Source organism: Pipra filicauda, unplaced genomic scaffold (assembly GCF_003945595.2).
Source record: "Pipra filicauda isolate LSUMZ 115617 unplaced genomic scaffold, ASM394559v2 scaffold197_size1571708_pilon, whole genome shotgun sequence".
Classification (NCBI taxonomy): domain Eukaryota; kingdom Metazoa; phylum Chordata; class Aves; order Passeriformes; family Pipridae; genus Pipra; species Pipra filicauda.
This window is the reverse complement of record NW_024104306.1, coordinates 1,082,441-1,096,552: the sequence shown is the minus strand read 5'-3', so window position 1 is coordinate 1,096,552 and position 14,112 is coordinate 1,082,441. Positions and strand designations below refer to the sequence as shown.

The window sequence follows — 14,112 nt, the reverse complement described above, 5'->3', positions numbered from 1 at the left end:
TAGCATGAAAAAATAACATAGACTAATTTTTAGGTAGCAAAGCAGAGTACTCAGAAGTTAAAAAAATGGCAGATTTGAGGTCATCAAACACAGCTCATTTTTTCATGTGCACTAGAACAGAGTCTTTAACTATGTAGTGATCTACTGCCTCTTTCTCTCTCCCCATGTCCTCACCTCCCATGGGATTTCTGCCTTATCCAGACTACAAGTTAGACCTGCCCAGAGATATACAGGCTTGTGCAGTAGAAGAGACTGTTCATTTCTTGCAGTTGGATGGCGTGTAGTATATAAATCAAAGACTACAGGAAAGGAAATATATAGGTGAGAAGTTAGATAAGACTCTGAAAAATAGGACTGTAGTCTTGTCTCTGCCACAGATGTTTAGTAAAGTCAGTAAATTTTTCATATCGTGCGTGTATTCCCCAGCTTCTGCGTGCTGACTGTGAGATCCTACACTCTGATTAATCAGAAGTGTTGAACACCCACATCTACTCCTGAAGTCACTAGAGAGTTGTTTTGAGTCTACAGAATAATGAGTAGTGCTATCTACTATTCCAGCTCATGTGCCAGATGTCTCAGATTTTGTGTACCTGTATCTCTCTGACTGTAATCTCCGTGCACGTCTTGTGTAGAAGATGGATGCTGACTTTTTTGTCTGCAGTAAAAATAATATGTCTGAATCACTTGTATCCTCTAATGATGAGCACCAAACAAATGCCTGGGCAAAGTAAATGAATTTGTCTTCAGAGCAGGTTTTGAACCTAATGTGGAGAATAAAGACCACTACAAAGAACTGCAATATGAGTAATGGAACAAAACAAAGTACTGCAGAGTGAGGTGCTCCTAAAGTGAGCATTTGCTATCTTATGCGTTAAATAAAGCAACATTAGGACTGTGTATTAAAGACTGTATCATAAACTATTGATCAAGCCTAGATAATAGTTTAGGCTGAGTTTAAATCGCACACTGATCCTGCAATTTCTGAACAAATGAGTACTGAATTCTGTAACCTGACTGACATTGCTTAACAAGGTGTGTAGGGTAAATAAAGAGGAAACAACCCAAGTACCCTCACTAACAGCAGGCTCTCTAGTAAGGAAGGCTGTGCAGCCTTAGGTAAGATTCTAAAATGTGGTTTAATTCTCATATTTTCCTCTTCTTTATAGTTCTTGTATAAAAGTGAAATCCATTTCTTGCCACAGGGAAGAAGGAACTTAGTTGTTTGAGAGCAAAAGTTCGTGTTGGAATGGGTCTGTTTTCTCTGGTTGCAGGTTCATATGCCTTCCACAGTCACTATTCTTAACATGATCTCCCCGTTCTTATGAAGAATAGAGTTCCTGTGTCCCTGTCCCTTATTTCTACATTTCTATAGACAAAACAATTTTATGGCATGTGCTGAATGAGTTTGCTTCCTGAGGCTCAGGAAGCATCAGGCTTCTGGCACATGCACTGCAGAGGCAGGCAGAGTGATGAGCTGTGTCTTTCCAGAAGCATTAGACTCAGCAGCAAGTACATGGATAGTGATGCGACGTGGATAGTTACTCTGCGTTTGCTCTTTTGCTTTCCTATGCAACTTGTGTTGTGTGCAGAATTTTGTGAGCTTGCAGTTATGCAAATTGCCCTCTAAACTATTGAGAAGAGAGACTGCAAGATTTTCAGATAGTGGCGTGGGGATGTGATAAGCTAAGAAACCTCCTGTAGATCAGCTAGTGCGTTCAGCTCCCTTCTTGCCTTTGTAAATTGTTTTCCTGCTTGTAAGGTGTTTTAACACTCAAATCCATCAAAATAAAAAAAAAAAAAAGGATTGAATGTAATTCATAAAACGTAATTCATTCATAATTCACCCATTTGTATGGGTTAGGAAGGAAAAGATGTCTGGTTTTGACTTTGTGATTTGGTCTGGAATATACTTGCAGGATACAGAATAGAAATGTGTGATTTTTATCTGTAACATCCCTTTTGTTCGTTATAACTGTGTTTTGTTTTCTTCCCAGTGTAGTTGTAACAGGAGTGGGAAAGAAAGGAAACTTCAGAAATACTAATTTTAAAAGGTGTTCTGGAACCTGCATTATAGCTGCTTGTCTTTTACTATGAAAATAAACTGGCATATACCTGCAGGCTGAATAGAGGTAGGGACATAAATAAAAATGTTAGGAGGCCAAATGATCAAGAAGCTGAATTTATTTTCTCAAGTGATTTAGGAACCGTACTCTAATTCACTGCTCAAATTATGTTTACAAAGATGTTTAGCTCCTAATTCACTCCCACTTGTCAGGAAACCTTCCCAAGAGGTGAAAAAGAATGATGGTGGCTGTGGAACTTATTAAAGTATTGTTATTATTTAAAGTAATTTTTCAACAAATTGTAGATTCATTCATTGAACTTCATCTTAGAATTAGAAAAAAATGCCGGAGGCTTTCAAAGTTTCATATCACAGAGGAAAAAAAAAGGAGATTGCAGAGCAGAAGAGATTTCTTAAATCAGGTTAGAAAATTTCCATCACTTCCTAACACTTTGAAAGCTACTAAGGTCGAAGTTACTTTTATTACTTTTGTGTTTTTCTGCAGTGATAGCATTTTGTTACACTGTTGAGTGAGTTACAGTGTGTTTCCCTGGTCTTTATTGTTTGGTTTGATTTCAGTGTCTTGGCTTGAGGTCAAATATATCTTTCCTAAAGTCTTTTTTAATATGTCCTTTTTATGAGTAAAGATATGTGAACAACCTTAACTCTAATCAAGTGAAACTTTTTGTGAAGGAATATATAAAACTGAAATTTGGTGCTGTTTATGGTCCAAGAGGTTTTGCTGTGAGAGGTAGTGAGGCAGGAGGGGAGCATGGAGCCCTGCTTGAATCCCGGGGTAACAGAGGCATATTTCCAAGGCTATGCCCTTCACTGGTGCTGTTGGCAGGGAAAACCATACTGCTGTGGGAACCAAATTCCTGTAGCCCATCCTGATCCTGGCTGTCCTTGGTTCTTTTCTTCCTGAAATCCCCTGTTTTCCTGTGGGATCAAACTCAGATAGTCAACACGTCCTAGTGTGTAAGGTGATAGTGCTGGCGTTTTAGAAATGAGTTGTTTGAGGAGCTTGATCAAAGTGATTACAAGACAATGAGAGGATGGCTCCACCTGATTAGCAGATGGGCAGCCTTTGGTCAACAGATCAAAGATGGACTGACAAGCTCCTCGTGGTGGCTGTCTGGCAGAAGTGAGTGACTACTCCTGGCTGAGGGACCAGGAGTGTCAGCTCATCACAGCGATGTCTGCTGGTAGGCAGTGGTGACAGCAGGAGTGCTCTTTTCTCATTTTTTTCTTGGTTATTTCCAGTGAAAACTCATTGGTCAGAATGGTCCTGTGGGTAATTTATGATGTCACGTGCAACCAAATATGTACTTTGGCCATTTTTCATGCGTGTTGCTAATGATGGGTCACAGAGTTTCACTAGAAGGTTCTAAAGATTAAAGTCATCAGAGAAGGCAGCCCTGGTGACTGATATTCTCTGACCCCATGACCTACCAAAGGCCATAGTACCACACTAAATAAAGCTGTCTCAAGCTCATCACTTCTCTTGGGCTCTAACACAGATTTTAAAAAGATGATCAAGCTTGTCTTAAAGATTTTAAGGATTTATCTGGCATGTCCTTAAAGAGCCAGTTTTAATTAAAACTTATTTTTTGTGTTAAAAATGTCATTTCTCTAATAGGAATTTGTCCAGCTTGTTCTTATAAAAAATTATTTTATACTAGTAGTCTCATTTCCCACCTACATACCAGGGTTGACTGGGTTAAATTTATTTTTAATATATACAACTCTGTATTATACATAGAATGTGATCTGTTAACAAGAGGCTCCTCTTTTTTATGATGTTGTGAAGTCCTCCTTGTAAAGTACAAATATCCAAGAACATAGGTGGATTTTTCCCATCCATGCAAGTAAAGACCAGTCCTGAATCTGCAATTCAGCATGACAATTTCTGTGTCTTCTTTCTGTATAAAAGGCACTGGAACACCTCTCCTCAGCTCAGTCTTCAAGGAACATGAATAATGGAGAGAATCCTTTTGATTTTCATTCTTTGTTGTCTGATACCTTACTGTAGGCATTTGAACCTGAGCAAAGAGGTAAAATGCAGGGATAGCATCACGAGTCACCAGCAAAGTGGGTGTGTTAGGTGTCACAAAGAGCAGACTCAGCTTCCCTTGTGAAGTCCAGGAGTCCCAGTAATCATGTCAAGCTGAAGTGGACAGGATTATAGCAAAGGGAATGCTGCAATTTGCAATTTTCATGTATGCCTGTGAGTTGACTGTAACCTGGCAGGGAGCACAGGGAGCAGCTCCTGTTTTTGCTTGGCTGTGGGGTGCTCTGAGTGCCAGGAGCAAGGGGAACACAGAAGTTCCCCACTGCCTTCTCATGCCCTTCTGCATGTGGCACACACTCAGGAAACCCCTGTGGTTTTTTGAGTTTTTTTTTGTTTGTTTGTTTGTTTCTTTTTGTTGTTGTTGGGGTTTTGGTTTTTTGTTTGTTTGGGTTTTTGTTTGTTCGTTTGTTTGTTGTGTTTTTTCTTTATTTTTGTTTGTTTGATTTAATTTACTATCTTAGCCAACTTAACTCTTAGGTATCTGGCTTTTCTGTAAGCTGTTCTTCAGTAGGAGACTGACTGTGTTATGACTTCATACAATGTACAATATATATTTAGCCCTGAACATTGCTCTTGTCATGCTTTTTAATTTACTGTGTTTTATGCTGCTAGCAACTTTGAAATTCAGTGGAGCCCTGCAGGGATGTCTCAGTCTCCTGTTTTCTGTCTCCTCCGAGCTATTGCATTACAATCATCTGTCAAAGATGAGTGGGAGTCAAGGAAATGGAGCACCTCAAGTGGCTGACACTGCTGAGCAGATACCTTTCTATTTTTGCTGAGTGCTCACATACCTCCAGAGTACAGATGTGTCTTAGCTGGATTAGATGCACAGAAAGTTTGTAACACTTTCATCTTATAATAACAACAGTCCTGGTTGCATGGGAAAATGATACAATTTTAACAACTGCTATGACCTGTACACCAGGCATAATTGCATGTGCACTGTGGTTATACTCATTTAATGTGGTTAAAAAATTTATTGCACCTCTTGCAGATTAGCTAAGGCAATGAAATTGCTGAAAGGACTCAGTCTGACACAGAGGAATCTTCAGAGTGCACATAACTGTCAGCATCCCACTTCCATTCTATCACAGCATTAGGAATGAGAATGTAGAGAAAAGAAACCATCACAGGGTTGTTTGTCCCAGAGGTAGTGGCTGGCATTGGAATCAGTTGTGTAGGATCTATAATAAGCATGTGGCAGAAGTTTAGCTAGTAAAATTGATGATTGCAGCTTAAGGGAAATTGTCATACCACAGAATACACTGTATGCTGCTAACAGCAGTGAAAGTTTAACTACTGCAGGTAAAACCTGTGGCCTAAATTAGTATGTACTTTTCAAGTAAGACTCTCACACTCCATTTTCTTAGGATTTTGTAGAAGTGAGTTTATTAAAATAGATTGTAAAAGGCTTTATAAATATGTGTGTTTTCCTTATTCTAGAACAAAACACAAATGTCCTGTTCACGTCCTGAAAATTTTGAAGTGGCTGAATCTGTGTTGACTCCCTGTTTCTAAAACCAGTATTTTATTGGAATCTCCAGTTAAGTCAATTTCTTCCATGATTCATTTTGCTTAGCAACAGAAATGTAAGCTCTGGCCTCTGGCCCTAATGAAATCCTTTAAATGCAGTCTACATAGCAAAAGGTTAAGAGGGCAAGGCACAGTTTAATTTCCCAATAACACTTTATGGCAGTCTTTGTAAATGTACTTGCTTCTGGAGTTTTCTAACACCCCTTTCTCTGAAACTGTAGTCAATTTGCAGGCGAGAAGTTGCTGTATTAAAATTACATACATGAGAGAGGTTGGAGGGCAGTGCAGTACAGGACCTTCCTGCTAAATTGCTAATCCAAATTGGGCCTTAGTCAATCTCTTACAAAGTTGTCAACATCCAGTGACCTATACGAAATGAATTGGTAGCTTCAGTCCAGTTCCTAGAGAGGTGTACACATCAGAAGAGCAATCAGCTGGCACTAATTGGCACCCTGGGTAGCAGCCTCAGCAGAGAGCCAAAGGTCTGTAGAGGAACGGAGGCTGAAGTGCTCTCTCAACCTTAAAGATGGTCCCTCTGGGTCGGAGTTTAGGGCACGTTGGTAATGTCATATGTGGAATTTTGCTGTGCCCCTTGCAATGCTAGACTGGAGCTGTGTCTTGGGAACTGCACTTCCCAGGGTGTTTCAAATGCCACAGGGCTTTTTAAAGCCTGAAATCACTTCAGCTTTCCTTCAGGTGTAAACAAGAAGAGAACATTCGCTAAGCAATAACCTGATAGTCTGAGGTGTCAGATGACAACCACTCAAATTGAGGGATTGCACTGGAAAAGGCAAAGAGAGGGAATGAGTAGTCCTTGAAGAAACAAGTGTCTCATGTCCATGCCCAACATGCATAAGTACTTTTGCTCTGTCAGTTTTTTTCACCTCTTGGACTCAGAAAGGTTAAAAATTAGTGGTGCCTGAATGTTAAAAATATATTGTTTCATTAGAAGGTCTGTGAAGTTCTGTTCATTTTAAAAGTGTAGTAACACATGGTCTTCCTCCCCTTGGAATTGTTCCCAGACCATAATAATTTTAGAAATTTTATTATGGGTTATTATTTCCCCAATAACCTTGTATTTAAGAAGTTTATGTCTTGTTTTGTTGTTCTATTCACATAGTTTCAGTCATTCAGGCAAGGTGAAAATAATGTGATGGACTCTAAGCCATCAGCCCATTCAACATGAATGAAGTCAGTGAAGAAGCATTAAATTAAGAAATGAGTGATTAAATACCTACCTAGTACTAAAATACCTACCTAGTGTTTTAAGCCAGGCAGTCAAAGGTGATAAAATATACTGTCCGAATTGGAAGTTGAGCAAATTTTCTCTCGAATGTACAAATGAGTAATGAGCAGCAATGACAAATGTTTGGCTGTGGATGTCTGCTAAGAATAATAAATAGGTTTGTTCGATGGAGGTTGTCTGTTTCACAAAACGTTTGGTGTCTTCAGAGAGCAATTTTTGTCCACCTATGCATCATCCATACCGATAAAGATAAAATGAAGGTGTTACATAGAGCCAGTATACTTCCAGAAATCAGAGCATATATTCTGTCTTCATAGCTTTGCATTACTGGAGTCACCAATGACCTGCTGCAATTTTTCTCCCTCTATATCAGATAACAAAAGAAACCAGGATCACAGCCATAACTGAAATGATGGAGTTCTGAAAGCAGCACCCTTTTCCAGTCATACAGCAGCCCCCTTTCACTGCCTCCATGCTCTCTCACTGGATGATGTGGTGCACATTAATCTGACAGACTAAAACTGGAACAGCATGGAAGGTAAGGCAGTATTTGCATCCCTGAGTGCGGGATCATCGACTGCTACAAAAGATCAGGGAGTTTGGAGATACACTCTGCTCTCAGCATTGCCAAGGCCCAATGCAAAAAATCACCCTGAAAAATGTCATATTCTTGTGTTTTAATGGTCCACCCTGAAACACAGTGGTGCTCTAAGTGTATAAGCATTACCATTTGCAAATTCCCACCTGTCGTTCCTGTTTCTGGAAACAGTATCCCTGGCTGCAGTCTGGACGTTGCCCCGGGTGGTGTCTGACTCTTAACCCAAATCAAACAGCAATTGTTCAGACACTGTCTGGCTCTCATGCAGTGGACAGGGAAAGCACAACAGCCTTCTGGTTACCTCTTAGTAAGCTGCTCCCAGGGTCCCCTATCCCATCAGTTCTTCAAGGTATGGGGCATGGATTCAGCCTGGCTTGCAGAATCAGGAATTCTCATCCAAAGGCATTAAAACAAAACTGTTAAACACTGATAATTCTGTGAGAACTGCTACGCTAATCCCAGTAACCCTGTCCACTTTTTGATTCTGCAAGAGGTGACACTCTCCATGCTTAGAGAATCTCAGAGGTTCTAGCTCAGATACAAAGAAAAGACTGAAAATATGACAGAGTGCTTGAAGGTGTGTGCAGACAGCAACAAGCACTCTCAGGATTACGAACTGCCCTGCTTGACTCAACCAAAATTGAACTCTGCCTTCCAAGGGCAGGATGTGGTGTGGATTTTATGGCTGAGACCCCATTTATTTGATGCTGACTTGAATCTGTTTATTTGGCCTTTTAGCTTGAAGTTGCATTGTTGTTATCTCTGGACTCAATGGAAATAGTGACATATGTATTGTGGATCTGAGTAACAACCAGTGTCTCCTGTGAAAGGGACAGAGAAGGAACTGCTCTTTAAAAAAGAAATAAACAGATCATTGTTATGAAAACCAAAGAACAATAATATTTTTGCATTCTATGAAGAGTAGTTACAGTTATAACTATCAATCTGATCAAGTTAAGAAATTATATGTACATTTTGGGGAAAGATTTCTGATATTAAGAACAGTTTCAGGGAGGACTCTGGTGATGGTGTAATGTCTGAAAGAGGGAAGCAGCTAATGAGAGAGATCTCTAATACCTGTGATTCTGAATTTCTACTCTCTTCTGTAACAGTTTACAGTCTTATTTTTGAATACTAGACAGTTCAGTTGTTCTAGTTCACTTTCCTAGGTTACTGAACTAAGGAATTTAGCTCTGAACTTGCAGATTTTTGTATGGAACCCATACCATCTCTCAAAACTCATGTTAATCCTAGGGAGGACCACAAGAATCTACTAACATATGCACACTGCCAAAATAAATGATATTGAGATTCCTGAGCTAATCTTCTCCTTTGATCTCGTGAACCCTAAAATTTATTTGGTAAAGTAGTCATGAAATATTTCTGACCATTCTGAAGTATCAGCTGCAAATAGCCTAGATTTTGACTTTCAAGATAAATCAGGAAATGTCAGGGTTTTTCCTCCCCTTCCAATCCTTAATGGTCTCCATAGAAAGCTTTATAATAAGGCAGTTCAGAGAGTAGCAGTAGCCATTCTTTTTCCAGCACTTACAACTTTATATGTGAAATTGCGTGACATGTTTTGTCAGCGTGTGGGAATCTCACTGTGTTGCTATCTCTGAAAGTATCAGCAGAAAGAGATGGCAATTTTTGTCTTACAGTTTTTCCTCATTGGGTATGGTTTTTCTTTTTCTTTCCTTGTTCTACCTAAAAGTTCTCAACTCATGGTATTTTCTGCGCTCACAGAAAATAACATAAAAACATATTAATAACACATGGTCATGTCTTTCTTGCAGTGGAGCTCCAGCATGGACCTTGGTCTATTTTTTTTCTGCATTCTACACAAAAGAACCCTCAAATAGCAATGTTTTGTGCTCTGGTTGTTGCTGATCTTGCTTTGATGGTTCTTCCACTTACGTTTTTTTTCTTATGTTGTCCATTCACTTTATATTCTTAAATGTTTTTATTCTTTCATATTTTAACTGATTTATGGTGGATTTTTCAACACAGTAGAACATGCCCTTCCGTTTTTAACACATAGGGATGTTTTGGTTGTAACTCTGCAGTTACAACACTGAAACTTGATCTTTGAGTTTGTGTTAGATCCTCTCAAAGGAGGGTGGGGGGTTTTTTTGTTTTATTTTTGGGTAATTGCAGGTTTGGATTTTTTAGGTAAAATACAGCCTACTTTTTGCAAAACACCTCCTTCTTTGCACTGAATAGCACTTTCTTGTTTCAGGACTTTATGATGTATACAGCCACATGTAAGAACAAAGCTGAAAAGCTTTTACTAGTTATTGCATAAAATCTATGTGATAAGAAAGCCAGTATTTTATACTGTAGATGGAGGTTTTTGGATCAGAAACAGGGGTACAGAAAGATTGTTTCACTGAAGATAAAGTAGAACTCTGCTCTACATGGAGTAGAGCTCTGCTCAAATCTTGAACATGTTCCAAGACCTTTCTTCTTACAAGTCTAGATCATCATGGCCTCATCTACTAGGGTAGGAAATACATTTATAGCAGGAAAAGTCCAAGTTCTCATTATCCTAGGGAGGTGGGGAGAAATTACTGTAACCGTTGTCATGGCTATAGTATCCCCTTTGTTAGGATGTTCTTACTCTATCCTGTGTGATCAGTGGTTTCCAGGAGCGTGGTGTAGGCTTGAACTAAACCCACCAAACAGTCCCACCCCTTTCTCCAGAGTGACTGCACACAGAATGGCCAGATGGGGAAGGTCTCCTTGCCTGCCCACATGCCATTCAGCCAGACCCTATACCTTGTCTGTGCACTGTAGTGGGTGTGGAGGCAGTTCCCAAGAGGTCAGACCATGGCCAGGTGGAGACAGGGTCACCTTGGAAAGGCAGGAGGATGTTAGCAGTTTCTACAGCTACCACGAGGTGCAGAAGAAGAGAAGGCAAGAACTTCCAGCTGAGCTTTCTAATCTTGCTCTGGCCTTGAGGCGATGAGAAAAAGGGCATGGCTGCTGCATATCTGCAGCCAGCAATGGCTTCAGTCGTTTCTGCAGTTGTTGCAGTTTGTGGTGATGTCTCCAAGCTGGAAAACTGATTTCCTTGTTGCTAAGTGTGGATCACCTTCAGGCTGTAAATCTGAGTTGATGGTGTCTGAAACTGCTGCTCATTGCCAAGCTGTATGGAGAAGGTGTGCTTTTGCATGCATCTGAACACAACAGTAATGAAAACCTTTAAAAAATCAGTAGCAATTAAAATAATATTAAACATAATGAGTAGTCTATTAGTAAAGAATGACTTCTTATTATTCTGTACAAGTGTGCTTGATAGATATCAGGGGGGGTGAAATATATCTGTTTATGGTGTCTTTGTCCCCTTTTTAGTTTTTTCATTTAGCTCATGATTTTATTTAATGGAAGAGACACTTCTCACCTATTGGCTTGACAATTTACAAGCATTTGTTTGTGCTGAATTAAGCACATTTCTAAACTTTGTATGTTGCTGCTGACAGTTTGGGGATTGATTTTTATCCCTAGAGAGATGCCTTTTTGTCTTTAAGGCAAATTGAAGTTGACTGCCAGAGCATTCCCTGGTAAGGGAGAGAATCTACTTTAGGGATATTTTTCTACTGAGAATTCATTTTTAACTGAGAAGCTTCAACAAGGTCATGCTTTTCATGACACTGAAAAAAAAAAGTTCACAGATAAAGAAGGAGCATTAACTTCAGAGAAAATAAATAGAAGCAAATATTACTAAGCTTTTTTTCCCTTACACTTCTCTGTCAGGGAAATGTTCCTAGGTATGCAGTAGATAAAAATTCCAGACTTTTCTTCTAAAAGCACATGTTAAATGCTAGTGTGGGCAATGGCAGAAAAAGATTTTACCCATTTTTCATGTATGTTATGAGATTGAATTTTAAAACTTCTTAACATTTTTAGAACAGTCAAATTCTTTCAAGAACAGATTCATTGCTTGTCCACATTGGCAACATGGGAAATGATTTGCAGACATGAATGGATTAATATAATGAGCTGTGCGTGAGGATGCAGAATCTCCACCAGACAGGTGCTGTAAGAAATCTTCATTCACATCAAGAACAGCTAAATACTCTTTTTTTACAGTACAGTCTGTGGCTGTACATGCTGGTCTAGAGTTACACTCTAAACTTGGTCCAACCTACATCCACTCAGTCAGCCTGACACAGTTTTTGGATACAAACATGGTGTTGTTGCTATTTTGACAGGGATGCTGGAATTCATTTATGTATCTTTCCCTTCAAGGTCTTTTTGGCACTAGATTTGTTTCATAGGAATATTTTCTACACATACAAATATTGTTAAAATAAGTAGTGTCTTTGTATATATCTGGTTTGGTTTCTGTGGTCAAAATGAACAGCACCTCAGACCTGAATAGCAAAGCTAAATCAAACCATCCTGGCCAATGGGCAAATAAAGTGAAGGTTTCCCTGGTGGTACCTGGCAGGTTACTAGTGAGGTGATGGACAGACCTCATTAAAATCTCATTTAATGCTTGTCTGTGGAATGAGTGCACTCTCTTTAATCTCTGTCTTTGTATTCACCCAGACTTCTAAGACCCAAGTGACTTAACAAAATAAATAAATAACCTTAGTCCTTCAATCAGGTGACAAACTCACACCCACTTGTTTTCATGTCTAGGAAATAAAACCAGCTGAAGCTGAAGTTTTTTACTGCAATACATCTAAACAAGTAGTAAGAACCAGTTTCTTCAGGAATGTCTTATTCTACTGTTTATAAAATCTTCTTAAAGGAGCTGCACATCTCCGCAGTCTTCCTTTAAGCCTTCTTTGGAATGTTCTCATTGGATTTTTCACACATTTGAACCCTAAATATTTCAATTATCTCGGTATGTTTCTGGAGACCTGGCTATCAATTACCAGAATTTTCATTTGCTTTTTTGATCTTTTTTTTCCCCTTCTCAGATTCCTCCTATAAAATCTGTAACAGTTCTCTCTTAGCATCTACCGGACTAAGGTATTTGCAAAGTCCAAGCAATAAAACTTCCAATATTCATCACACTGAAAAGAAAAAGATTAGAAACTACACCCTCAAACTTCTTCAAGTGTCTTTTAAATACAACAAAAGAAATTAATTGGCTGGTGTTTAGGATGAGGTAGGTGAGGGGTGAGAGGAAGCAGGGACTGACATTGTTTGGTTGCATGCAACATCCCAGAGCTACCACACTACAGCAAAGAACTCACATTTTTTTGCCATGTTCTCAATGCCAGCATTTTATTAATTAGTTTTTAAAGTTTTTACTTGGCTTTACGTTGGAATTTGTGTCTTTTTTTGAAACAAATTTATCTTTAAGTTAGAACCTTACATTTATTAATAGCAGGAAATTCCAAGTAATCATATTGTGTCACTTTCCCCTACTACTTTTTATTGCACCTAGATGTTGATTTTTGTGAACTGTACCTTTTCTACCCTAATCAATCTTGTTTCTCTTTTGTACTTTTGCCTGAAGACTTCTGGTGTTTAGAATTAACTTTGTTCTCAGTCCTTTTCCATTTTGTGTACGATTATGCACCTAATTAAAGGTAATTGTTTCCTTGTTCCTACAGCATCAGCCAAGCAAGCAGATCTCAGCTACATCTGAGGGATATGGGAAAACTCCATCCTAGAAAAAGTGCAGCAAATACTTTGGTAATTTAGTATTTCATTGTTCTGTAGCTGTCACAAACATGCCCTAGATGTGCTTTACCTGCTTCACTAAGCTGTGGAAATCAGGGAAACCTGTGTATTCTGAGTCAAGGAATAGTAGCATGAATGTTATAACGCTGCCACTAAGGTTGTCAATCAGGTGGTTTTTTTTTTTAATCAAGGCTTTAACATTTATTAGCTTTGTATTAGCTTTTCTCTTAGGTTTTATTTGTAATTAAGAATAAAGTGCATGATTTTACTGATTTACTGCAACTTTTTCAAACTTCAGAATTCCAGGAATGAATTTTTATGTTTTTTCTTGGACTCAGAGAAGGTATTTTAACTTGGCCTAATCGTGGCAAACTGCCAATTTTCATTAATTAAGTTTGTAATTGTGGAGCAGGAGTGAGAACAGTTTACAGAGGCGGAGCAGGAGAAGAACTTGAAGTAGCATTGCATGGCGAATGAGATGCACAGCTTCCATTATCAACAGGAGCTGCATGTCTAATCCACCAGACTCGGCACTGCAGAAAATGTTCCCTGGGATGTCAGGTGTTAAGGGGAAGAATGGGCCTCTCACGTTCTTTGCACTTACAAGCCGGCTGTAACCTTTTGACTCTCTCTCTCTTTCTCTTCTTGAGTTTTGTTTCCTGAAAGGAAAAGGGGGTGGGGGAACTCAGGGGAAGAAGGCTTAAAGAGTGGAAGATCTGTTTCAAAGTACTGTAGTGTATTTGCAAGCTTTTTTTTTTTTTTTTCCCCTGGAATTAGTTTTGTTTTATTTCTTAAAGAAGCAGTTGCTTTTAATGCAGTGTTTACAGCACGACTTAAGATATGAATGTCTTGCTGAGTACCACTGTCAACACTATAAACTTTACAGATGTGATTCTGCTGCAAGTGTTTTGCACATAGCTTTTTTGTCTTTCTAACTAAAATGAATATAATCTCATTTA

At 38.9% G+C, this 14,112-nt stretch overlaps 1 protein-coding gene across 2 annotated transcripts in view; it reads left to right on the top strand.

Annotated features, from left to right (window-relative positions):
* The window catches only part of LOC113995907, a 286,496-nt gene that overhangs the window by 36,618 nt on the left and 235,766 nt on the right, over positions 1–14,112 (top strand). Inside the window, exon 3 of one of the 2 annotated variants that reach the window (XM_039380528.1) lies at positions 13,084–13,165. The gene's annotated coding sequence lies outside the window, so the exon portion shown is untranslated. Of the gene's footprint in view, positions 1–7,428; positions 7,451–13,083; positions 13,166–14,112 lie in introns of those variants that run through there. The other variant, XM_039380530.1, reaches the window with a different exon arrangement.